Source organism: Chamaea fasciata, unplaced genomic scaffold (assembly GCF_029207755.1).
Source record: "Chamaea fasciata isolate MVZ Bird 193981 ecotype frontalis unplaced genomic scaffold, bChaFas1.0.hap1 SCAF_3, whole genome shotgun sequence".
NCBI lineage: Eukaryota > Metazoa > Chordata > Aves > Passeriformes > Sylviidae > Chamaea > Chamaea fasciata.
The window spans coordinates 43388487-43414847 of NW_027094088.1; the positions used below are offsets into that span (position 1 = coordinate 43388487).

A 26361-nucleotide genomic window follows, 5' to 3' on the forward strand; every position below is an offset into this window, starting at 1 on the left:
ACATCAGTGATGTCAGACCTAAGCACTCACTTGGATTCCACAGTATGACCTTGCAAACCCAAACACTGGGCTTACCTCCAGAGATCACCAAACTCCTCCAAACAGCAAACCACCTACAACATTAATGCTACTTCTACCAGAAATAATTGTACAGCTTTCAAAGGCATCTAATTTTTTGCAGCAGAAAGGAAGAGCCTCCCTAGAGCAAAGACACACACAGTACATCCGTTGATGAATGAGACAGTCAAAGATGGTGCATGGATTTTAGTCACGGGTACACAACAGCTTGAAAACTCACTATTTCATTCCAAAAATCTTCTGCCTTGACACATTACCATCAGTAAGACTTCTATTACCCAATGGGAACTGGCATTCCAAAGGGGTTTTAGTGGTATAAAAGGAAAGGACTCTAAATGGTAAGCAATAAAAGGTTAAACTGTCATTCTGCTCATGTTCATGAGAAATGCGTATGTCATCCAGCAGGTTTCCATATACTTACAGCAGACCTTGCTGGCTCAAAATAACCAGATTTTTACACTTAAACCATATGTAAAATATATATATATATATATCTATTACAGATAACCTTTCAAACATCTATCAACTGTATAAAACTTTTGGTACCAGGGAATATATGGATATGATACTAACACTCAGTGCATATGAAATTGCAATATTTTGTTACATATAATATTTTATCCCATTTCCTCCTGTACATAGAAATTTGACCAAAACCTGCAGTGATTAAAATAAGACTCGAGAAACTTTACTAAACACATATTTTGGTTATATATATATATATATATATATCCTCATATTTCACCCCCAATATTAAAGGTATGTCTATGTTCTTCTTAAGTTTTCCTGTAATAGCACTTATAATGATACCTGAGTTCGTCTACCAAAGGACTTCAGTTTCTGTTGGAGTCTTTCTATTAGAAAGGATCACACGAAGATAACACCACTCTTTCTAACACATTGCAACACCTGGGCCAAGAGAGAATCAGGAAGTGGACAAAAACAGTTTTACAAGTTCAAGTTAGTTCACTTCTAGAGGAAAAAAAAGTTCTTGAGTCCACTGCTAAAGCAAAGGAGAAATTGAATAACCTCTCCCACTGCAAAAGTTCACAGCAAAGAAAAACACCCAAAATCACTATGACAAGAGAAACACTGCTATGACAACTCAAAACATTCTAGAGTTCTAGAGTTAAGAAGTCTTAACTGTTCACTAAGAGGTCCAGAAGCACATTCTAAGGAAAAAATGAGAAATAAAACTAATATTTCTCTTTCTTATGTTTTCAAGAAAGTAAAACAGGAAGTAGGTTTTCTGCCATGTCATTTGGCAGTAGAGCAGCTCTGATATCACAGTTCTGAATTATTTTTAGTATTAATGAAGGAAGTGGTTTATTAAACTAAGTTTTAAAGGAAAAGGAAACATGAGCATGACTCATTATTGTTTTTTATGGAAACCGGTTTAGTTTGACCTTGATTCTTTATCAACTGGCAGGAATTGTGAGGTAGTACAAACTGATAATATTACTGGCCAGCTTTTGGAGCCTTAGCTTCAAGCTAACTGAGGATCTGCAGTTTCAGATGTCAGCAAGTACTTCTCAGGTACTTCTGCATCACTGTCGAGCTGTAAAACGTCACTTCATATCACTGTGCATCAAGATATTTTTTTAAAACTTATATTTTGAGATCAGAGGTTTCACTTTTTTCTATCCTTCCTCTCTGAAGCAAAAGAGCAGGAGCCCCATATGGAGAGAAAATATGCTGAAATCTATGGTGGCCATAATGCACTTGACTCATACAGTCTTACTACATAAAAACAATTTTGTTCTTAATTTTGCACAGTAAATTTAGAAAACAGACTTAATAATATTAACAGTATACATTAAATATTTTGGCAGTTACCAAATAACTGGGTAACTTGTGTCCACATGACATTTCCAAGCACATGCAATTGGGCCTGCCACCCAACAATTCAGCTTGGGCAAACAAGTGCCTCTCTGAGACAGCCACCCTCTCCACTCGTTGTTCCACAGCTTTGTACAGTAACAGTTCTTTCTCCAATGAATAGAATCTTTTCACATAATTCCAGATCTAAACAGAAGAACAGTAGCTGGAGTGAGGGAGTTGTTAGCAGAATATTGTTCCTCATTTTTCATCAGTCCACTCAAATTCGGCACAACTTGATAGCAATAAAATATCACTGCCATCTGTTCAGTGATCATTTGATACCTATCTAGAAACAAATTGCTGTTAAGCTAAAAAACTTGTTCTCAGTGAGACTTAAGAGGGCTTTAATTGAAAATAATTTTGCTAAAGCTTTATGTCAACTTTATGGAACACCTCCTTTTGCTTCCCTCTCAAATGAAAAAAACAACAAAACACAAAACCAAGCAAACCCACCCAAAACAACATGACTGCATTATCATTGCTCTACGGATTTGCTTTAGTTTAAGTTAAAAAAACATATCTGAGAACTTTCTGGACTTGTCCCACTGAGAAAGTATGCTATATATTTTCATTTTAAACAGGGGAAAAAAAAAAAACTGTCTTCAAAAATACAGTGTGGAAATACATCTTTCAAATATTCTGAGTCAGAGAGGCAAGATCTCATTTTTCTAGATTGGAAAGAAGACACCTTGTTGTATATATGTATTTTCCAGACAAAGCCATCACCATGACTGGGGTTAAGGAATGAAGATTCAGAGTTGTATTCTTCGTGTTAGAGATACATTAGAGAAAGTGTCTATAAGCCTTTCTTGATTCTTAGCTGTAAGCCACCATAAGCATGCTGACATCTTCCTAATTTTGCTGCCTTATAATAAAGAGCTAAAAGGCATAAATTTTTGAAAATTAAGTCATGTTTTAAGGTGACTTACTGAAATGTTCAATAATCAGTAATTTACCTTTAAATAGATCTCTGAGCACACTAAGAAACAGCACTTTTAGGAACCATGAAAAACAAAACTGTAGTCCACTTTTGGGAAGCATGGGAATGTTAATTTTAAATTCATATTCATCTGGAATGGTTTGCTTTTATAGGGCCAATTTTGTTCTAACTTTTGCTTTTAAAATTCTGATTACATAACACCCCATCCAATAAATCAGACACTGAATTTTATATTTGATTTATCAAGTTCTGCTCCTTATGTAAATGAAAGTGTTCAAATAGGAGGGTATAATTAACTGATCCAAAGTGTTCACACACAGGCATAGTAATGCAGTGTAGGCATTGTAAAAAATCTGCCTCTGAATTTCATTATTGGCTTTGATTTAGCACAAAGTTTCAGGTCAGCCAACAAACTGTATATCATTTATACAGACCACACATTTCTGGAACTGTGTTTTTACTTGCTGTCAGTGCATATCTCCCTCTTTTTTGAAGTACATTTGCATTACAGAAACTACAGATCTATTTCAAAATCCAAATTTAAAAAGAAACAATCACATTTGCTGTTTCTGAATGTTAGAAAGCTCATATTAGATTACAAAAGAAACTACACATTTGACATATAAACTACCTGAATGGCAGGCATTCCTCTCCTTCCCCATATGCACTCAACTACTTACCAGTGAAATCCATTATTTTCCCCCCAAATACAGATCATTATCAAACAAATATTATTTTCTTTATAACCTGAATAACCTTTATAACTGACTGCATATTTGTCAACAAATTATGAACTGCTTACAAAGGGTCTCAGCTATTCATGTCAACATTATGTATGATCCTTTATAAAAAATATCCGTACCTAGGGCAATTCATAATGTGGCTGATTTTAAATAATATTCTACAGAATCTGCTCAGCTAGGTTTTCTAAACTCCATTAATGTACATGAGGATAAAAATAAAAAAAAAAATCCAGGTCTTGAGCAAAAGAAACTCCAATGCCAAAGTCTCATGAATTGCTATTTCAGCGCATAGCACCATTAAGCAGGCTGTCCCTATTTCACTGGGAAGATTTTTTTAATGCATATTTATATATCAAAAACAAATAGAATGGGTGCAGTTTTCTTTCCATTCAAGGACAGCGTACATCTGCATGCCATGTTTGGTGCCTAACACCAGGAATTCTTTGCCTCTCATGACATGGTTCTTGCCCATATTTATTCCAGTGTGCTTCTTCACTTCCTCTTTTCTCCATTTCCATATATTTGGCACCATGTATTCATCAAATCATACCCAATACATGCAATATTTTCTATCTGTATATCATCCTCCATTAAAGGAGGACAAGTGAGTATGTGTTAGGCTCATGATTCGCTTTGGTCTGGAATGAGAGTGCTCAGAGATAACCCTTATTCAGGCATAGCTAGGCAGAATGAAAACAGGCCAATAAGGTAAACTATGATGCTAGGCAAAGTTTGGATGGTAATGGTTGTCATCAACCATTTATTGAATTTGCAGGTACTTACAGAGATGGCAAAAGCCAGCAGCTTTGCTAATCACCAGTAGAAAGCTCTCACTCAACCTTCTTTCTGTTTTCCACCCCAAACAATTGGTTTCTGCTCACTGACTGCTAAAACCATCTGGAATTCAAACCCTTGTTCTAAACAGTCCGTTATCAAGGAGTGATCTCTTTGGTCCTGGCAAGCTCAGACTCTTAAACCATCATAAAAAGTAAAAAAATCCATCCTATATCATTGTCTTCATCCAAGCCTATTTCTTCCCCCTTTATAAATTTCCTTTTCCTTGTCCTTTCCAAGGTCTGTTAGTCTGACCAAAGTCCAGCTTTCCAACACAGTGTTTAAGTTCATCTGACTTTAAAAGCATGCCTTTGCTTGTAGCCTTACCTAGAAATACTCCCTTTGGCTTCTATTTAATTCTGCTGTTTTACTATTCATTCCCGCTCTGAATGCTCTGTCCTCTTTGATATCAATGGTACTCCTCTACTGTCACTTCCTTTATCTCAATATTTTTCCTCCTCCTTAGTATCTTCCTAAAGTATCATCAATCCTTTTTTTTCCTCGCTGGACATATTTTTTTGGTATCCGAGTCAGTCAGTTGTACAGTTGAGACACAGTTGAACAGTACCTGTATCAGTTACCTCCGTTTCCTTTATCCTTCCCAGGAGACTAGGAAAGCTATGGGATTTCTTTTTAAATGTTCACTATGCTGTATGACTATTTAAATGGTTCTTTTCCTCTGAGTAAGAAGGGTTTGTACCTACACTCAACAGCTAATACCATGTGTTACTCTTAGGTGATAATCCATTCCTCCACCTCCTGTCAAAACCAAGGCAAAACAAATACGTACTTCAATATGTTCTTAAAGTCAGCAAATTATCTAGTTCAAACAATAGGCTAGAAAAGATTCCAACAAACAAAACCCTTTAGAGAATACTCTGTCATCAACCCTGTCAATTATAAAAATAAAGAAACAGATAAGATCCTAAAGATCACAAATTATGTATTTTTAGTATAGATAAACTTAGACAAGACCATAAAAAGGACAACAGAATATAGAGTAGCCTTTGTGGTCCTGTGTCATACTTTTTAAAATGATCTTTTTCATTTTTCAGCTATTATTTTTAGAGGAAATGCAACAGAAATATATAGCCTTTGCGTCAAAAAACTCTAATTATTAAATACTCTCATAAACCCATTAAAGCTACTTGAAAGTTTTAAATTAATATTTATGTTTAAACATCAGGTGCCACTTAAAAACTGTGAAGATACATATCAAAGCCATGAAATAACTCAAACAAAGGGAGCATGTATGAGGAAAAAACCCCAAAACCACCTGTATCAAGGATAAGAAATACCTGGTTTTAATCAAAGTATTCCATGAATGCCAGAACTCATCTTGAAGCTAAAATGAGAATGCCAGATTATTTTGCCACGTCTTCCTGCAAAACTGTGTGACTATTTTCCCTTGGATTACAGGGGCTTCATTCTGTTCCCCATCTATGTCTCCAAGGTTAACCCTGTTCTTCAGGGTACCCAAAGAACAACTGGTCTTGCTATTAAAGACTGAGGCAAAGAAGGCATTGAGTACATCAGCTTTTCCCTCATCCTTTGTCACTATGTTTCCCCCTACTCCCAACAAAGGCTGGAGGAAGAATCTTAGAGTTCTTTTTACATCTGGTTCTCAAACAAGTTATAAGCCTAAGGAGTATTTGCCAAACCTCTTAACTTTAAATAAATTTTAATAAACCTAGTTTTCCACGCAGATATCAGCAACATTTGTAACTAAGTTAGTAAAACGCAAGTTATTAAAAAAAAAAAACACGCGAAAATTGAATTCAATTTGCTGATATACAATTAGTTGTTCCTACACACACAACGACTCTACTTTTGAATGAGACAGGGTTCAATGCATGATGCAAACTGCTTTGCACATAAAAAAAAAAGTTGGGTGAAACTACTATAGTAGCATTTTGTGCTTAAGCTAAACAAGACAGGCATTATATCCACTGAACTCTACAGAACCCCAGCGACAGTGGGAAGTAAGTAGGGAAAGAGTACACATTAACATAAAAATTCTGAGTCCACTGGAGAAAAGCAGTTTTGTGGAAACTGTAGAACCAAACTACAAATACAGAAAAAAATTTCTAATACTGCTGCACAGTATAACACAGCAAACATCTTCCTACCCTGAAACACCCAGAGACGGATATAAATTTGAGTTTGATTCGTTTTGGTACTGTTAAGGTTGGATTTTGTGTTGGGTCTTTTTGTTTGTCGGTTGGTTGGTTTGCTTTTTTGGGGGGAGAGCTGCTTGACTTTTCTTTTTAGAAAAAAGGCTATTTTATTAATTAAAAAATGAGCACAGTCTGTTCAATATACAGCTTGCCTTCTAAGTAACTTTTTAAGGTATGCAATCCTGTTTTGTTGCAATATCATTTAGATTCTAGTAAGAAATAAGATCTCATGTCTCTATTTAATACTGGAAAGTAAATTAAATCTTAGTGGAGTTAACTTTAGTGGATTTACAAAATGGGACCTCAGCAATCAATGTGCCAGTGAAATTCTGAAACTACCAAGCCACGGGCTAGTATGAAGTGGGAAGGCATCCAGAGGAAAGTTTGCATGCTCCACCCTCACCAAATACAGAAACACTTAGAAACTAAATTATTCACATAATAGGAAAACCAAGAAAACTTCACAGCTCCAGCTAAAATCAGCATCTAATAATTAAAGACAAGACTACAGAAGCGGATCCTGAGTCCGGGCAATGGACATGTAGGAGGCACTTTACTGGAAATGTTTGCTTCCAGAGAAGGAATGAATACCAGTTGACAGACCACATATGTGGACACCCAAAAGATTTTTTTAAACATGAATCAGTATCAAAACCAGATGTCCTCTGATTCAATTAAAAAGCAGATTTCAAAACAATTGAATAAAGAAGGTACCATGTTACAGAATAAAGCAAGTATGAATGACACACCACAAAGATTCGTACACAGAACACAGGCAGACTCCTCCGTCCTGCTTGTGCAAAGATTTTTTTTATAAGGTGACACAAACTAAAAGTGCTTAAAAAAACCCCAAGCACTCACCCTCACACTCTTCACAGAGGGTATGGGATACCACTTTCCAGAGCCTGTGTCTTTCCAGTGTTATGAAACAAGGTAATTTGATAACATTCTGTAATTTAAACATAGAGTAACATCTGTTTACACTGTGCTTAGCTCTGCTTCTGCTACCTAGAGAAGACAAGTAAAAAAGGTTTTTAGTAAAATCTTCGCTAAGAAGTATACCCAACACAGTGGGGCAGTTTCTGGGCTGAACACTACAAGAAAACACACCATGTCAAAGGGACAGAGCATCAAGGTAATAACAACTGAATCTAAGAAATGGGGGTTGCTGTCTGCATGCAAATCAGCATGGTTATCAAGGGTTGAAAAGAGACAGGAAGAATATATTCTAGTCCAAGCTGACACTTAGAAGACAACAAGAGTAATAAGAACAACTAAATCTGTCAGTTAGAAAACCTAAGATGTACATATTAACATTTGAGGCACAGAGCTGGAAGAAAGTGGGGGAAACCTTCTCTCCATCTCATCACCCATCCATTGATCTTCGGCCAGCACTGAGGGGTTAGTATGAGAAACTGATTTTTCTCACCAAAAAAAGATAAATGAACAAATAAATAAACAACCCAACCCAGCTTAGTTAAGATTTTTTCACTCAGCACTACAGTAAAAGATGAAAGAACAAACCCCAAAATCATTTCAAATCAACCAGAGGAGTGAAACATTAATACCACGTCATCCACTTCACCTAGATATTCACATAGAAAAGAAATGAGAGACCAGGAAACCCCAAACTTCCAACAATGAAATAATTGCTTTAGTACACAGTTCTAGAAGCTATGCACACAACCTCATGGTATGCACAGACCTAAAACAATGGAGAACTTTATTTTAGCTTCCTGTGTGAACTTAATAACAAAAAAATACAAGGGCAACAGGAATACACACATGGAGGTTCAAGGCAAAAATCACCCTAATTAAACACACTTGTCAACTACCACATAATTTCAGTATGAAGCTTGTCCATTTTTATATTTTCACAAATACTTCTTTAAAGAGACACACTGATAGCACAAAAAAATCAATTAAAAAATTGCCTTCATTTTAACTTTTTAGCTACACAAAATGTCAATCCCAACAACTCCTTATATAGTGGTCATAAGCCTATGATAGAGCAAATTTCCTTCCTACTTCATCCAGTAATACCATACTACATTAACTTAGAATCTATCATGGTTGCAAACACTAAACCATTCAATAAAAACAAAGTATTTCAATTGCCTATTTCTTGTTTACGAACACCATTTCTAAATCAAAATGTATCAAATGCCAAGTAGGAGAGAACCTAAATTTACCTTACTAAGTCTAAAAGTACTGTAAACTCTGGCTGCCCTGGAGACAAAGTTAGCTGAAATGCATTCAGCTGTCATGTAAGCCAACTCTTCCTCATGCTCAGACAAAGCTGTCAACTGCCAAATGTTATCTAATAATTAGCATATGTAAAGCAAAAGGGCAGGACTATGTCCTCAGTTTATCTGTCCTTAGAAAATAGTTCTGAATTAAACCCGCAGGCCACTCCAACCTTCAAAATTCTGAAAAGGTTTGCCAAAGAGAACAAAACAGGCCAAAAAAAAACCAAACCAAAAAAAAGCCCACACCACACACAAACCCCCCCCCCCCCCCCAAAAAAAAAAACAACAAAAAAAAAACAAAACAAAAGAAATCTATTTACAGGTGTATTCTAAATTCAAAAAACGTGCAGGAAGAAATTTCTAAACATTCTTCTCTTTAAACAAATTCCTGCTTTAGGGGAAGATGAAAACAGAGCCAAAAATCAAGGTCACATTCTTTGTGTCTGGTTTCTAAACATGATACAGCAATAATTATCAATCCCGAAGTAAGAGAAATTAAGTAAATATCTGTGAATGGTGATTTGGAGCCAACTGAAAAATAAAGGCAAAGTAGAAATAGTCTATCTAATCTGCCAGTCACCCAAACGTAATTAACTGTTACCATCATTAGCAATAACAAAGACCACTTTTCTGCAATCTCCAAGAGACAAATGAAAAAAGGAAGGATGTCACATACAGAAATGTGTCAACTTCTCTTTTCCTCCAAGGAGTTAGCTTAACCAACAGTATATGAAATGGAAAGATGTGTTCCCATGGCCCTTAGAAATGACCACTTCAAAAACTGTTTATGAATTTAGTTTATATTTTTGAGAAAATTTTGTTGCTGCAGTGGACTTTGATCTTCAGCATTTGATGGCATGTAGCCCTGCCTTTTCTGAATCTGTCCAAAGCCGTTAACGTCACTGGTCTCAAATACAACCAAAAAACCTTAAGAAATTTCAGGAATAATTTTTTTCTTTTTTATTTTTAAAGTATGATTTCTTTCCATCCATTTCACTTTCTTCTATTTGGAGTAAGATAGAACAGAAAACCTATAAACAAGCGGACACTAGATGAAGTGGAGGACCTAGGAGAAGTTTGTATTCCTCCTTCCCTCTCCTCACAGGCTGCCATGCAAGACAAAGTACACACTCCATTCACAAGGAAGAATTTGACAAGGCAGCAAATGAGGTTACTATGCTAAATGACAGAAGTGAGATGGCAAAACAAAAGAAAAAAAATGCAAAAAAAAAAAAAGTGTAACAGCTAAGAACTATGAAGTATTTGAATGATATTCACAGCAAATGAATAGCTTTTTACAGGACTATAAAAGATAATTAGAGTACTTGTGGGGTTTCTATTTTTGAAACTAGATGCTTCCTTGCCTCTTGCCCCCTTCTCCCCCCTCAACTTTGCAAACAGACAGGGCTCAGAGTGTGCTGGTTAATAACCAGACCAGGTCAGCCTGCAAGAGATTATTTTAAGCTGTCTGCATTTTTTTAGATAGGATGTGACAGGCTACCCAAGAGAAGATCAAATACAACAAGAGGTCATCTGTATCATATTACCAATATTTTAAGACTAAAATTTACTGGAAACAAAAACTTAGACCTTGCATAGACAGGTTAAAAAATATTACACCACAGCCAGTTTCACAAAATTCAAAGCTCTCACAGATTTCTTAGACAATCAATTTTGACCAGAAAAATGCTTCTAAAACCTCATTAAATCTTTTCCCCTCCTAACTAACTGAGCCTGAAAAATATTCTGATGTCTATTGCCTTGCTAAGTAAGCTCACTAACCAAGAAATTAACGACCTGAGCATTTTCCCTGCATTTTGACTAAGAAAGAGCTGCAGGTGACCTTGACTTAATCTTTTAATTTATGGAATTTATCTATATGTTCTAGCTTTTTTTCTGCTTGCAAAATAAACAACAGTTTCTTCCCTTTTCCCATGTTCTCAGAATCACAAAGTCTTTGAGGTTGGAAGGGAACACAGGAGATTTTCTCCACCAACCCCCTGCTCACACTGGGTCAGACAGATTAGCTGCTCATGGCCATGTCCAATCAGGTTTGAAGTATCTTCAAGAATGGAGAATCCACAGCCTCTCCTGTAAAATAGCTCCAGACCCCAGCCATTCTCATAGTAGAAGCCTTTTCTTATGTTCAGATGGAATTTCATGTATTTCAAATTTTGCTCATGGCCTCTTGTTCTATCACTGGGCACCACTGAAAAGAGCCTGTCTACATCCTCTTTTCAACCTCCCGCCAGGAATTTATACACTGATGAGATCCTCCTGCACCTTCTCTAGGCCAAACAGTTCCAGCTCACTCAGCATCTCTCACTCTATGAAAAACGTTCCAGTCCCTTAACCTTCTTTGTGGCCTGCACTGTATGCTCTCCAATATGTCCTTATCTCTCTTGTACCAGGAAACCCAGAACTGCACACATTATTCCAGGTGTGGCCACAGCAGTGCTGCCACAAGGACACTTTGCTGGCTCGTGTTCTGCTTGCTGTACTCCCAAATCTCCAGGTCCTTTTCTGCAGTGCTCTTTGCAGGTGGCTGACCTCCAGTATGTGCTGGTTCTTGGGGTCACTTCTCCCCAGCTGCAGGAATTGGCATTGTCCTTTTCTAAATTAGCAATGTTCTTCTCTGCCCACTCTTCATCTTGTTGAGGTCACTCTGGATGGCAGCCCAACAATCTGGGATATAAAACAGTCCTCCTGGTTTTGTGTCATCAGGAAACTTGCTGTGGGTGTGCTCAGTCCCAGCAACAGGGTTACTGAACAAAGACATTAAACAGTGTTGAACACAGTATCAGTCCCTAGGGTACACCACTGGCCCCCCACTGGAGCTAGGGCTGCCGATCACAACCCTCTAAATCTGGCAGTTCAGGCAACTTTTAGTCTATTTCACTGTCCATCTATCAAGGCCATCTCCCCTCATCCACCAAGCCAGCCATTTCATCACAGAAGGGTGTCAGGCAGGTAAAGTAGGATTTTCCATGCTTAAATTCATGCTCACTACTCCCAGTCATATTCTTGTCCTTCAAGTATCTGGAAATACCTTCCAGGATCACTTGCTCCATCACAGGGACAAGCAAGGCTTATTTATCTGTACTTTCTCAGACTCTCCTTGGAGAGACTTTCCTCCAGTCCTCAGGAACATCTCCAAACTGCATGACCTTTTGAAGAAAATCAAGAGTGCCCTCACACTGACATCAGTCAGCTCCATCAGTATTCATGGGTGCATTCTATCAAGTCCCATAGACTTCTTTATGCTCAGTTTGTTTAAATACCCCTTAATTTAATCACCCTCCACTGACAGTAAGTCTTCCTTGCCCCATACTGCCTGGGATTCTGGAAGGCTGGTCTTATCAGGAAAGACTGAGGTGAAAACTGTTGAACACTTCAGACTTTTCTGTGTCTGTTGTCAGCAAATCCCCTACCCCACTATCGCTGGGCTCACATTCTCCCTAGGATCGTCCTACTCCTTATGTACTTCCAACAGGTTTTTTGTTGCCCTTCACATCCTTCACCAGCTTTAATGCCAGAACGGTTTTGGCTCTCCCTGAACTGTTTTCAAATTATTGAATTTTTTAATTTCTCATTTTCCTATGTTGTTCCATGTTCTGCATCTCCAGTTTTCTCTGAGAAGTCTCTCCTTCACATATGCGTAACTCTTCTTTCCAACTTTCTCACTCATCCTGCACAGTTCTAGTAGTAACCAGAAACAAGCTCATAGGATATGTTTTTGACCCATTCTGCTGTTTATCTTCAAAAGTATTTGCATTAATTCCTAATTATTTCAAATATTTTATTAGAAGTCTTTTTCTGCACGAGCCAGAAACAAAGGATTTCAATTAAGATAATTTACTGTAATCCTTCACTTGGTATGAAACAATAATACACAAATCATTTTACTAAAATAAATTAGACTGCATTAATTAAGGAATCAGGATGGTGTGCATCCTTTCCTCCCTTCCTCCCTCCCAACAATTTTCTTTCAAAATAAAAATTCTTTTTGTTTGTTTATTAAGACATCTAGTTAGCACCAGTGACACATCAGCCTTTTGCCCAAAGAGAAAATAAATACTACTTAAGCTGAGGGCTAGGGAAAGAAAGTTTAACACTAGCTTCTCCCAATTTTTTTTTTAATTAGCTGTCTCTTTCCTCACTCTTCAGTTCTTGATCCTAACTATCCTACCCAACCTGCCAATATTCCCTCTTTTTTCCTCTTATTCCCTCTCCAAAACAGGTAACACAAAATGCACATTAGTAAGCTCTTCCATTTTATTAACATGCATGTTATTTTACCTTGACTTCTATTTTGGAGGACCTCACTAATGCTTTCATAAGTAGTCAACTTGTGCCTCTTACTGTTATCTCTTTATTATTTAGAGTGATAGAGCATTTGAAGAGGTGAGGCTTCTTTTCAACCTGCAGTAAGCTAAATGGAAAGATCCAAACAAACTAATAAATCTTTCCAGAGCCACAGACTTTGTGTAGCACAGGGCAGAGAGACATAACATAGCATAGATATTTTTTTGGCTCACTGCCTTTAGGAACACAACAGCCCTCTCCCTGAACTGATCAGTCCTGCCAGATTTGTGGCAGTCAGAAGGGAACCAAGACTGGGAAGACCAACTCTGCAGATTGGTAGGATTTTACAAATACAAACAACCCAGAGCACTACTAGTATTTTGTAGTATGTGGTCCAATAACTTTTAAGCAAAGAATTGGTTCACTTACCCTGTGACCTTTCCACTCAGGTGGCAGGTGGTAGAACTATTAAGACTAAGGGCCATTCCAAAACTGAAGCACACATGCCTTGAAATACAAAGCAGCTTAATATTTTATTTATACCTAAGTATATTTTTAATTCTTCTTAGAGAGGAAATAAAGGAAAACAATTTCGATATTGAAAAGGTGTATTTGAGACATCAAACACCATACAGAATAACTGAATATATTACATTGGTATTGAAAAAAATGGAATGTACCTATCAGCATTCCTAGCTAGTTATTTTTCACATCCTGGTCAGAGCTAAAATTCCATCATCAGTCCCTCATCACGTCTGGATTATTGTGTTCTGTACTCCCCCAGTACAAGAATGACATAGAACTATAGGAGCAAATCCAGAGAAGTGCCACTAAAATGACTGAGGGATTGAAGCATCTTTCACATGAGGAATGGCTGAAGGGGTTGGGGCTGCTCATCCTGAAGAAGAGAAAGCTCAGAAGGGATCTCACCAGAGCGTAATTTGGGGCATGAAAGACTCTCCTCATGAGTGTTCAATGCCAGGATAAAGAGATATAAGGCAGGAAACACACAAAACTCCACCTAAACATAGGAAAATACCCTTTGACAGTGAGAGTCAGACAACTGAACAGGTTGCCCAGACAGGTTGTTGAGTTTCCACACTTGAAGATATTTAAAATCCAACTGGCCTTGACCTGTAAGCAGGGATGGTTGACTATGTGATCTCAAGAGGCGCCTCTCCATTTCAGCAATTCTGTGATTTGTGTAATATAGTTCAGCTTCTGAAAACAATTTTCTTTGCACCAAATGCATGCCATATTTTCTGCAAATGCATGCCATACATGTTATCAGATCAAATTTACTGCCACACATTTTTTGTTTGCATCATTTTCTGAATATATGGTATGTTTACGTCCAAACTACATTGTCCGATCTATGCCCGTATCACAACTATCAACATACACAAATGGTCAGTAGATGATATTTTCATTAACTCACATAAATACATAAGCCTTTAGACAACAGTCCATTCCCAGAAATACTTCCAAAAATATATGTTCCAGTATCCCAAAAAAACTTCCAAAATACCAAACTATAGGATCGGATTGGTTTGTCCCATTTACACGTGTCCCGATGAAATAACTATCAAAATTACTAAAGAAATAGTGGCTCAGTAGCTCGTAGTTCAGCCTATCAGTAACTGGAGGTGAAGAGCGATGGGTTTAGTTTTAAATTTATTTATTATTTTGAAAATGAAACATGCCACTGGATGCAAAACTAAGACTAAATGCTGCATTTAGGTTTATTGATTCTATACCTACATAACACATTTGGACACATCCGCCCAGTGAAGACATCACCCAGGAAGCTGAAGATGACTTAGGCAAATGTGATTAGTTTATCACTTAAATCTGAAATGTATATATTCTGCATGGGTGTATAGCCTCCAATTCAATTATCTGTTCCTCTGCCTTAACAGTACATCTACAGTGTAATGTAGGCAGCTGTGCAGTTGCAACAGCTGAACAACCTCATGTAGGTAATTCAGATTCCTGTTAAAGTAATTGAAATTGTAAACACTTTTCAAACATCTAGTTTTGTGTAACCAATTTTAGAATACCCCTTAAAGAGACACTTTAAACAGGTTTTACTTTTTAGTGTTAGCATTCTTTAATAAATGGTTAACTATTTAACTTTGGAGATAAAACCACTATCAGTTTTCTACAACTAAGATAATTTCCCTTCTATCTTCTTATGCCTGTATTTATGATAAGAGGAAATAAATTTTTATGGTCTACAAAATTACATATTTCAAAGTCAGGAATATCAAACCTGCTAATCAGTACCACTGCTACCATAACTGTAAACTGTATCAAAAGAATTATTTTGACATAAAGGCTTTGTCAGGATTATATGGAACAAAACTCCCCCCCCAAAAAATCCATGTGTATTTAGTTCAGGGGTGAGCACGCCACGAGTTTCTTCTCCCTGCTTAAACATCAGTATTCCTTGTGTTAAATATTTTTCAAATTATCAAAGAAAAGAGATGCACCTTATTAAAGATTAGACATCTGTAACCATCATTCTTTTTGCAGCATTATTATATTACATCTACTACTACTCTAAACCACAAAAAGAGGGCAAAATATACAAATTATATTTTTCAGCTTCTTCCATATTTCTTTAAACATCTACTATGCATTGGACAACTGTACAGCCAAAAGATAAAGCAAATGCAATATCAGAAGTGGTCAGCACACAATTCTAGACTAGAAATACTAGTATTAAGCTCCCTTTTACTATATTAGCATTATTCAAATAAAGATATTATTGACAACACACAATGCTACAATACCATCTTCTCAGTCTGGCTATTTCCAAAGCGAAGCACATTGTTTATAGGAAGAGTAGTAGATAAGAATTTCAGAGATATATTCTATTCTGCCATTAATAAAGCAGAGCTTCATCAGGCTCAGTAACACAGAAGTCTTGTGATCTTATTTTGTATTGCAGAACTGACCATTTATTAACAAATGGAGTCTCAGATAAGAAGGGGGGGGGAAAAAACCACTAACTTGATGTGAGCAAAGGGAGCCACTTAAAATCTGATAAAAAACATAGCTATTGAGCATCCACCTAGTTTAACTGCTGTAGCACATGGAGGGCTGAGGGGCTCAGGTGGCTGGACACAAAGTTCCATCTTTTCTCCTGCATCAAAGCAAATTGCAAACATGGCAAGGAGGTTCAATGATTCAGACTCTCCTAAATCTATGATTCTTTGAATAGGTTGACAAAAAGCAGTTATCTTATTTCATACAAATCCCTGAATGCATAATAAATTTAAGATAATTTTTTTTAAAATTCTTATTTCAGAAAGTCTTTCCTCCTTGAAACAATATGTAGTTGGAAATGAAAGTTAAAAGTTTTATTGGTGACAGAAATGTGACAGAAACAGAGAACTACGACACTGAATGTCTTCAAATGACAGACTCTGTTCTGCCAACATGAAGGATTTCTAAGCCTGAGCCATACCCCTGGAACTAAAACCAATCCAGTTGAACTAGATGAAGCAGTTTATAGAGATAGGAGGCATAGAATGATAACTGCAGCTCCTGCTTTCTGGTGCAGAAAATATCTATATGTCATGATTTTTGGAGGGATTGTCTACAAGCAGCTAAATTAGCACCTAACAAAGGACATTCTTTCATCCTACAATGCTAGCGTCTATTTCTGGTCATAGTAGCTCTTCTCCAGAAGAGAGCAAAGCTAAGAATTTCCAGATCACCAAAACCATGATTTTATATTTGGCTTGTCTGATGCACTACAGAATACAATAATCCTTCTGTATAGTAACAGCTGTATAATATTGATTGTACCCTACACTTCAATATTAATGAGAAGCAATCTGTCAAGTTACAGATTTCAAAAACAAAGGCTGAACTTCCTCTTAAGACAGGTTTTGTTCAGCCGAAAGACAGGGGACACCTGGGCATGCCTTACAGCAGCTTTCCATTAGGCAAAAGAGGTTACAAGAGTGCCAGGGGGACCTTTTAAAAGGGCATGCAGTAATAGGACAAAAGGGGATGGCTTCAAACTGAAAGAGGGCAGGTTTAGATTGTATATTAACAAAAAATTCTTTACTGTGAGGATGGTGAAACACTGGAACAGGTCATCATGAGAAATTGTGAAAGACCAGGTTGAACAGAGCTAGTGAAAAGTGTCCTGCCCATGGCAGGGAGGTTGGAATGAGATGACCTTAAAAGTCCTTTCCAACCCAAAGCATGCCTTGATTCTTTATTCACTTGTACGCCGAGCCATACAAATGATTATCTTAGGATTTTTTAGAGTGCTTTAGGTATCCCAAGGAAATACAGTCTGTGACATGTCTCTCACAGACATCAAGAAAGACAGCAGCCCAGATGCCTTTTTATTTAAAAGGTAGAGTAATACAAACATAGTAAGAACATATTTGCCCCTACTTAGAAGTTATGCTTACCTTTGGCTAGAAGGATTCACAAAGGATGCCAACTTCTGTCACTCTTTTTCTGTTATCAACAAAATGAAGATACCTGCAAGTCAAATGAGAAAGGTGTATTGTTTCTGGTTTTAGGTGAACATGTCCCCATGCGATATTAAGAGAAAAGTAAAAAAAAAAAAAAAAACAAACCTGAAATAAACACTAGCATAAAATGAAAATCTACTCATTTCTACACACAAATAAAATATCAAGAACAACTCATTGGCTTTAAAAATCAGCACAGTTTCATATGTATGTGTTGCAACAGAGAATTTAAAGGTGTTATCTGTGCAAGTTCCTGGCAATAACTTGAAAAAAGTGTTGCTAGGGCAAAAGGTCATGAGCCAGTAGGTGCTGAACCAACAGACAGTTTCATTATGGCTCTGCTTCAAAGGTCATGATAAAGGGTCCACAGCTATTCCTCGAACCGTATTGTAAAAAGCAAGTAGTGCAATAATACTTTCAATTACAAGGAGAGAAGTTCCATAAAGCGTTTTGGGAGAAAAGAGTAGCGAATTGACCCAAAAGGTTTAGAAACATGCTCTGAGATGCTGTGGGACAACTTACAGCCCAGAAAGTATCTAACACTGCAAAATTTACATTTGACAATTTTATATTTGCTTCTGAATGAAGGTAAATGAAAGCATACGTAAATTAAAAATATTTTAGCTAGGTCTGTCCGATCAACATTAGAGAGAGATAAATCATAAAACTATCAAGTACCAGCAAGGCAATTTGGCTATTTTATATCTGAGTTAACAAAGTTTCAAAAGGAGTTTGTTCTACCATTATCTCAGACAGTTAAATCTGCCTTGAAAATACACAATGTTATATTCATACTGAAAGAAAGGAAAAAGAACACACACACAGCAGGAACAGATGTTATTTCCTGTACTAAATCACCACCACAGGGACAAAAAAAAATTAATAGGTATTTTACAGAATAGTGCATACAATGGAAAAGAACACAAAGCCTCAAAATCCTACATCAGCTGCACATCTGGGTATTACAGACACCGGTAACACAAACAAACAGAAACCCTGTACAGATGGAATGCAGGACAGTTCACCACTATCCTCATTCTACATCTAGTCAAAACTAGGCAACCACTTAAGTCTGCTTTCACTAGCACGCTCACACTAGCAAAAAAACCCCTGGTGTAGTTACAACCTAAAACTTGAGCAAACACCCTGGCCAGTGCAGTTTTCATGGAAGAGCTAAAAATAGCCCTAAGCTCTTTCAGTAGTAGTGCTGACCAGCATCATCAGGTAATCTGTTTGCCAACAGAAGGCACAATTAAAAACCCCCAAGATATTAAACAGAAATTTCTCATTCCTAACTTAAAAATTACATCTGATGAAGACAAATTTCACACGTAAACCTCACTCCAGTAAAATCTGAAACTAAAGCCACAGTAAATACAGAAAGTCAAAAGTAAAAACCTGAGAAGGAAGCAACTGCAGAAATGAAAAACAATTTTATTTAGAATGGCTATGAAATCTCGTCCATTTTCCAATAGAAATTGCTTCCAGTTTCCTATAAATAAGGTTATGAGAATACTATATAATTATCAGCATTGTCATTCTCACAAAAAAAAAAAAAAAAGTAATCATTTATACAAATCACTGGAAAAGCAAGCTTCCAAATATCTGTCTCAAAGACAATTCATAAATTGTCTGTTTATGAGAGGAGAAAGTAGAATCAATTGATGCTCAGAGTAAAGTAGGATTTAGAGGATTATGTTGCTCTTTTGTGAGGCAGCCAAATGGGAAAACACTAGGCCTTGTCCATATACTATTTTTTTTTTCTTTAATCCAAAGTTCTTATATAGAATGCTGAATCGGGGAAAGAATTTAAGAATTGAGAAGAAAAATAACATTATATTTTCCAAGAATAATTTATTATTTCACCAGCATTCAAGTGTTTTCTTTATAACATCGTGCCCCTACATTCATGAAAATCTACAAATGGAAAAAAAATCCTCAAAATTTCACGTAACATATGTTCCTTTAAATTCACATAAAATAACAAATTACATATCAGAAATAATGATGCCTATTTTCTTTCATGTACTTCAAAACTTCTTTGTAGTACTGGACATCATAAAACTGCTGTGCATTAGGTGATTATCACAGACCTGTTTCTCCTGAATATCTCATCTTTTACTACTCATGGAGTCATATCTGGGTTGCTTTATTCTCCAGGACGTAATAATGGATTTTATTTGTTGTTTTCTTAATCTTTATTCGCATGTCCACTGGAATGGAGAACCAGTACCTTGTTTCTACAGGAACTGTCACTGAGGAAGTCAAGTTGGCCAGAGACAATGCAAGGAAGACTTCACATCAAAAGATACCTGAAATGCAGGTAGAAATAATTCCTGTACAGAAAAGTCAATCTTTGTTAGTAGCCCTGTCTGGCAAAAAAGTCAGACATTCTAACTGTGGCCTGCCACGCTTATAACAGTATACTGCACCTCATTTTCAACTACAAAAAAAATATTTTTCTGCATGAATATATGGTATTACTTATGTCCCAATCTTCTAATATTTTCTATTCCTATTTTGTTGTAGTAGGAAAAGCTGAAAGATAGAATAATATCAGTACAAGATCTCTCATTTTCTCTGGGCAAGTTTTCTTTCCCTACCCAAAAAGTTTAGTCTATTTAGAAGAAATTGATCCCAGAAAGAATGGGGGAAGAGGTAGCATCCTCACCAAGAAAGCCTAGTTCCAAGCAGCTTCTTAGTGCTCCAAAACACTCTACAGAGGGTCACTGCTAAGTTCCACAGCAAGTTCAGTACGTCCAGAGTATCAGCCTCACACACTCAATCTACTTGGTAAGTCCGATGTACCCTGGACACCCTCGATTTACTTTGTAGGAGCTGTATTTTTGATGGGATATCCAAGGAAAAAATATAAATTCCACAAAGGACCACAAAGGCTAGCTAACACCTTGTCAAGTCATTTGTTCTAGACTGTGGGATATTATCAATGTTTGTGTCTTGAACACTCCAAACTTTCAAGAAGAAACTTTACATGTTCCTCTACACCTAGACCAAGTCTCATTCATGACTGCAGTAGCGCTTTTGGCAAGATCCTGCCTTGAACAAAGAATTAGAAAACTACAGAGAAAAAAACAAACAAGCAGACTGACAATTCTGGCCTAGAAAAACACAAACCCAAATACAGGCAGCAAAGGAATCATTCTTTTTCTTCTGCTGGAACAAAGACAGGGCACATTCTCCTTTCACCAGTGCATGCCAGAAGATACATCACTCTCAGCTGCCTTTTACAAACACATATGCATATACAGCAGCCTTATCTGCCAAACTAAGCTGAAATACCCACACATTAGGATTTCTGTGGGAGGAACTGAGCCCATCATGCAAGAAAAAAACACCATTTCTTTAACAGCTAATACTGCTATTAAAGATTTTTGTAATTAAGTACTCCTTTCAAAAAAATGGAGTTCAGTATCTATTAAGCAAACAAGATTCTTTATTTTCTTCTTTCCCATACTTCCAACTGCCTTCTCATGATATTCAAGTACTTGGAATCTTGAACTAAATATATGGAGCAAAAGGAATGACAAAAACTGCTACAATAAATTTCCATGTTCAAGTATGACTTAAGTACAAGGACCGCAGATAAAAGTGATACAAATAATGACATGATTTTTCTCTACCTGCTCAATTTTATTGGCAAAGCTACTGTCTGTCCTATCATCTTATACACCCAAGGTTTCAAGAAAGCTATAATCTTCATAATGCTTAGGCAGAGTTTAGACTTAAATACCTCATCCACAATTCTTACTGGTGATAAAGACTCTTGCCAGTGCTACAGAAGGTAAATGAAAATCAAATAGCTATTCACAGAAACACAGGCAAGAGTAAGATTGCCTGGTTCACAGCAGAATTGTAGTTAATACATTTCATACGTGAAGCAGAACTTTGAAAATATATACACTCTACAAGTACATTGGAAACCATTACTTCCATGAAAAATCCAATTACGACACTTGTCTAGAAAGACAACCATATTTCAAAGAGAGAGAAGAAAAACAGATGTGCAGAAGTAACTTGAACATCTGTCTAAAAGTACAAGTATCAAAACTGCTTGTTTGTAAATAAAAGCCATACTGCATAAGCTCTTAGTGTAGTCTCTCTCTGATCTAGTTCTTACAATGATCACAGGTTACACACAGCATTTGGGATCAAACCACATCACTCCATGTCCCAGCTCCTGCTTTGATTTCAGCAACTAATGGGGGCATCTAGCACTTCACAGGGTCAAGACTGAAGTGATTACATGCATTTTGCCATGTATTTCCTCTCCAAGTACTAAACTCAATTTAACTCCATGTAACTTTCCATATTCCCAACACAATAGACAGATCTCTGTAAAGGCCTTTTCCTTCCTTTTGTACAGAAAATATCCTGTAAATAGCTTATTTCCCACTCTCTAAGTGACTCCTTTTGTTTACAGGAAGGAAAGGGAACAGAAATCTTGCTACAAAACAGTGAGAGCTAAAAAGTTCTGTTTCACTTCCTACTGTGCAGGTGTTTCACACAAGAAATCTATTTTAATTCTTCATTTCAGGGAGAAAACATACTGCTTCTTTTTGAAATACAGACTGAGAAACAGAAAACAATAAGGTTAAGGAAGTAGCAGCATGCTTTACTGTGAAATGAAACAAAGATATACAATAACCATTGCTATAAAACTTGTGAAATCCCTGGCTTTGGACACCACAATTATTTTCCACATTGACTTGTAAACTGGGTTTTTCTTTCTAAATCCCTAAATTCTTTGTTATTTTTTTTGCTGCCCAGATGAATGTGTAGAGATAATGTTCCAGATACCTTTGAAAAAAAAAATTTCAAACTCCAAAATAACACAAACAATACCAAACTTCTCCCTTATTTGACAAGGTAGTTGATTTTAATACCAATTCTGCCTGCACCGTTACAATGTCCATTTAAAACCCGAAATGGAATTCCCCAGTAACAGATCCTTCTTGAAATGCATATTCTAAACCAAAGTGACAAGGACAATGAAAAAAACTTGTGTTGGCTCAAGATGCATGGCATCTCTGCTCGTACACTTGTTTTTTCAGTTTCAGAAATACCAACATCCATCACAGTAAGAACTACATTCATCTCTCTAAGATCTGTAATTCTCTATTGCCCAGGGGTGTGTGGAAAATTCAAATTCTATAAGAAGTTAAGCACATGAGGGCACTAATCATCTTGCAGGCCACACATATCACCCAGTTCAAAAGGAAATTGAAAACTTTATTACATAGTATCACAGCACACCTAACAAAAATGCTGTCACAATATAAAATCATATGAAATATAGAAACATTATCACAAGGTTATATTGGCCTCTCTGTGGAAGGGATACCTTATTTGATCCAGGCTGGCTGAACCTCAGCAGCTACAGGCCAGATCACAGATATTTCCCTATCACAATAAAAGCTGTTCCTAGTTCTACATACCAGTGCCTGTACAGGCAGCAAAGGAGGGATGCCTTCCCAGTGGATGCACTTCCAAACTGTTCTAGCCGAGTAACACAGGGAACAACATTAATTTATCAGGGAGCACACTGCCCAAACATCCATTTCATATCTTAAAGCAACAGTAAGCCAGCTGGAAGGATTGGATGGGCCCAAGACAGATTGAGGGTCATCAGATAAACCACTGTTTCAAACAAAGCACTTCCAATGAAACATGCAATTACTTGGAGTTTGCTACAAGCAGCTTTCCATGCTTTGTGATCAGCTACCTGGGAAAACAAATTACATCACTGCACTGTGGATACTTAAAGAAAGATTTTCTAATTAAGCACAATTAATTACGCAGCAGCACTAATTTGAAAAGCAATATCCATTCATCTTTTGCCTGCTTAAGTCTTGACTGCTGAGAAAAATTGTTTATAGAACCTGCAATTTTGGATGACCCTTTCTCTGAGAAAGGTAACAAAGAGCACTTGCTATGAAACACAGAAGGTGAACAGTAAATGTACACTACTGACAGACTCTCTAATATAAGTAGCAGCATAAATAGATCTATCCTTAGGCCATCAGAATTTTCTTACATACACTCAAATCCAACTACAGCTTCATCTTGAATATAACAAAAAATCAACTAACCCTGCTCCAACCTGAAAGAGTTCTATCACATTTAGAATATAACCCCAAGTAAAGAACATTCTTTATTATGAAAACAGAAAACAAAAGCTTGTGATAGCTTTACCTTTTGAACTAGCTTTTTGACTGGGAAAGGATCTCTGCTTTACATCAAAATTATTTTGTCAGAAATGAAAAGAACACCCCACAATGCCCATCATTTCCATAAATGTCTTTTAACCTGCAATAAATCTGCAATTAATATGGAACATAAGTATCTTTAATAAAAGGTAATAAACATAGAGCTTAATCTTTATCACTTATATTTTCAACATGACACTCCACACATTGCTATCCACATACATAATCTGAACATCGTCTTCATTCCTACCTTTATTTTTCTCCTATGAAACAATGTTCAGCTCCAGGCATCGTTTTCTCCCTTTGCAATACCTCATTTTGACAGCACAGCAAAAGCACGTAATAAGCAAGATCACAAAGAGAGAGCTCAAAACAATATCAGTTCTGGCACTACCAAGTATCACATTTGGACCACAAATTACAGAAAATCCAACAGATGAGAGAGATTAAATAGTATAGCTATTTTCAGAAATAGCTCAACATTTAGCCCTAATATTCTTTTTTTTTTCTTGTTTGTTTTATTTTTAACTTTGTATTATGCCAGACTTCATCACAGAAGAGATAAAGAACTTGAATTTGAGTAGTCTGGTATAACCACAGCAAAGCTGAGTACCACACCTCACAACGAAAAGGACAGGGGCTCTTAAATTCCCTGCATTTTCAGAGTACAGCAGTAAGACATTTGCAGTGCTTTTGATACCACCTGAACACAAAAAATTAGGAACCTCATGAAAATAATTATGCTGAAAATATTTCAGCCTGAAACTGAAGTTACTAAACAAGGCATAAATTATTGACTTCAACTACAGAAAAGCAGATTAAGAAAAAAGAAAATCAGTTGGATGATGAGGTAGTACCTGACTATTTCAATTAAAGATAAGTAGAACATGGCAACTGACTTAAGACAACAGCTCAAAAGCAGGAAATATACAAAAATTACTCACAAGTCATAAAATGGGTGTGACAAAAAACCATAACTAAATCACAGTGCTGTAAATGCTATTTACAGAAATAGGAATAATACTTTTTTCTATTGCTTCCATAGGTCTGCCTAATATTTTATTTATCATTGATATTTGTCTGGGGTGGAAAAAAATACTTTTTGTCATTTTTGAGTAGAAAGAAAGATAATAAGTACAAAGGAAAAAAACCAAAGCATTTTTTATCAACTTTGTTTTCATCAAGCATGAAAAGTAAGACCCTTTTCAAAGACAATCAGTGGAGAGGAATTTTTTTATTATTATTTTCTCCCACGGACAAGAGTAAAGTTTTGTGAATATCATTTGCAAGCGCCTTAACTTTTGCAGGATATGCGTTTAGACAGTGTCGCTTGCATTTTCAAACACACACATGAGCCAGTCATTTTAGAATGAGGTAATAAAAGAAAAGGGCTAAAGGACAAACAAAACCCTAGTAAGTTTAAGTTTTGGAGTAGCTGAGAGACACTTCTGGAAGTCATCCAGTCCAATCTACTGCTCAGAGCAGGACTCTCATCAGCACTGGAAATGGTCAGGCATGGCTGGGTCCTGCTAAGCCTTCAGGATCTCCAGGGATGGAAAATTCAGCCATGTCTCCAGGTTTGTGGCCAATCTGCCAACAGTGAAAAAAATTCACCACCATTGTTTTTGGGAACTACCCTCAAGCAGCTATGGGATACTCTTAGGTCACTCAGTAGCTGCTTCGTTGTCAGAGTGAGCAAGCCTAGCTCTGTCAGCTTCTCCTGATATCTTGTTTGCTCCAAGCAAGGGCCTTCCACCCTTCTTGGTGCTCTCCAGTTTCTCAACACCCCTCCTGAAACTCAAGGAACAAAATTAGATATTTAACATAAACCGTGGTCTTTAACATTGCATCCAGCTCTCCTACTGAAATATCCAGTAATGTAAACAAAGTAGTTTGCAGAATTTTGAAACTAATTCTTCATTCAATTTTAGCCTCATAATGTTTTCCTTACACACTGAACTTACACATTTGATTGACAATCCTATTCAAAATTCTGGAGTCCTATTTCAACCTTAACTCTGAAACAACACTGAAAAGATTGACAATGCCCAAAACTGCATTTGAGTGCAGTCTCCCATTTCCCTCAGAGTATCAGAGGCAAAAATAGCGTTGTTGGTCATCAAGTTCATTCCAAGAACATGAGTCTTATAGTTTACTACCACTGCTTTTTATAGTCAACACTCATTACATGGTGTTTAGGACCAGATTAAACACACACAATGCAAAATGAAGAGGAATATACAAGGCAAATACACAACAGAAGAGAAAGAATTAACAGAGATCCATTCAAGCTGTACCAAGACCTGAGCTGGTATGTACACTATAACATACTGCAACACGAACATTATCCCTCTTCGGGCAAGAGGGGCTAATTTGGAAGCAGCCCAAAAACTTTCAGCATCCCAAGTAACATTTGTCTATATCC

The 26361-nt window shown here is 36.8% G+C and overlaps 1 protein-coding gene across 3 annotated transcripts in view; it reads right to left on the reverse strand.

Annotated features, from left to right (window-relative positions):
- Nucleotides 1–26361, reverse strand: part of SIPA1L2 (signal induced proliferation associated 1 like 2) — a 126931-nt gene that overhangs the window by 83003 nt on the left and 17567 nt on the right. For all 3 annotated transcript variants that reach the window (XM_066178790.1, XM_066178789.1, XM_066178788.1), the window contains exon 2: nucleotides 17644–17716. The gene's annotated coding sequence lies outside the window, so the exon portion shown is untranslated. The remainder of the gene's footprint in view (nucleotides 1–17643; nucleotides 17717–26361) is intronic.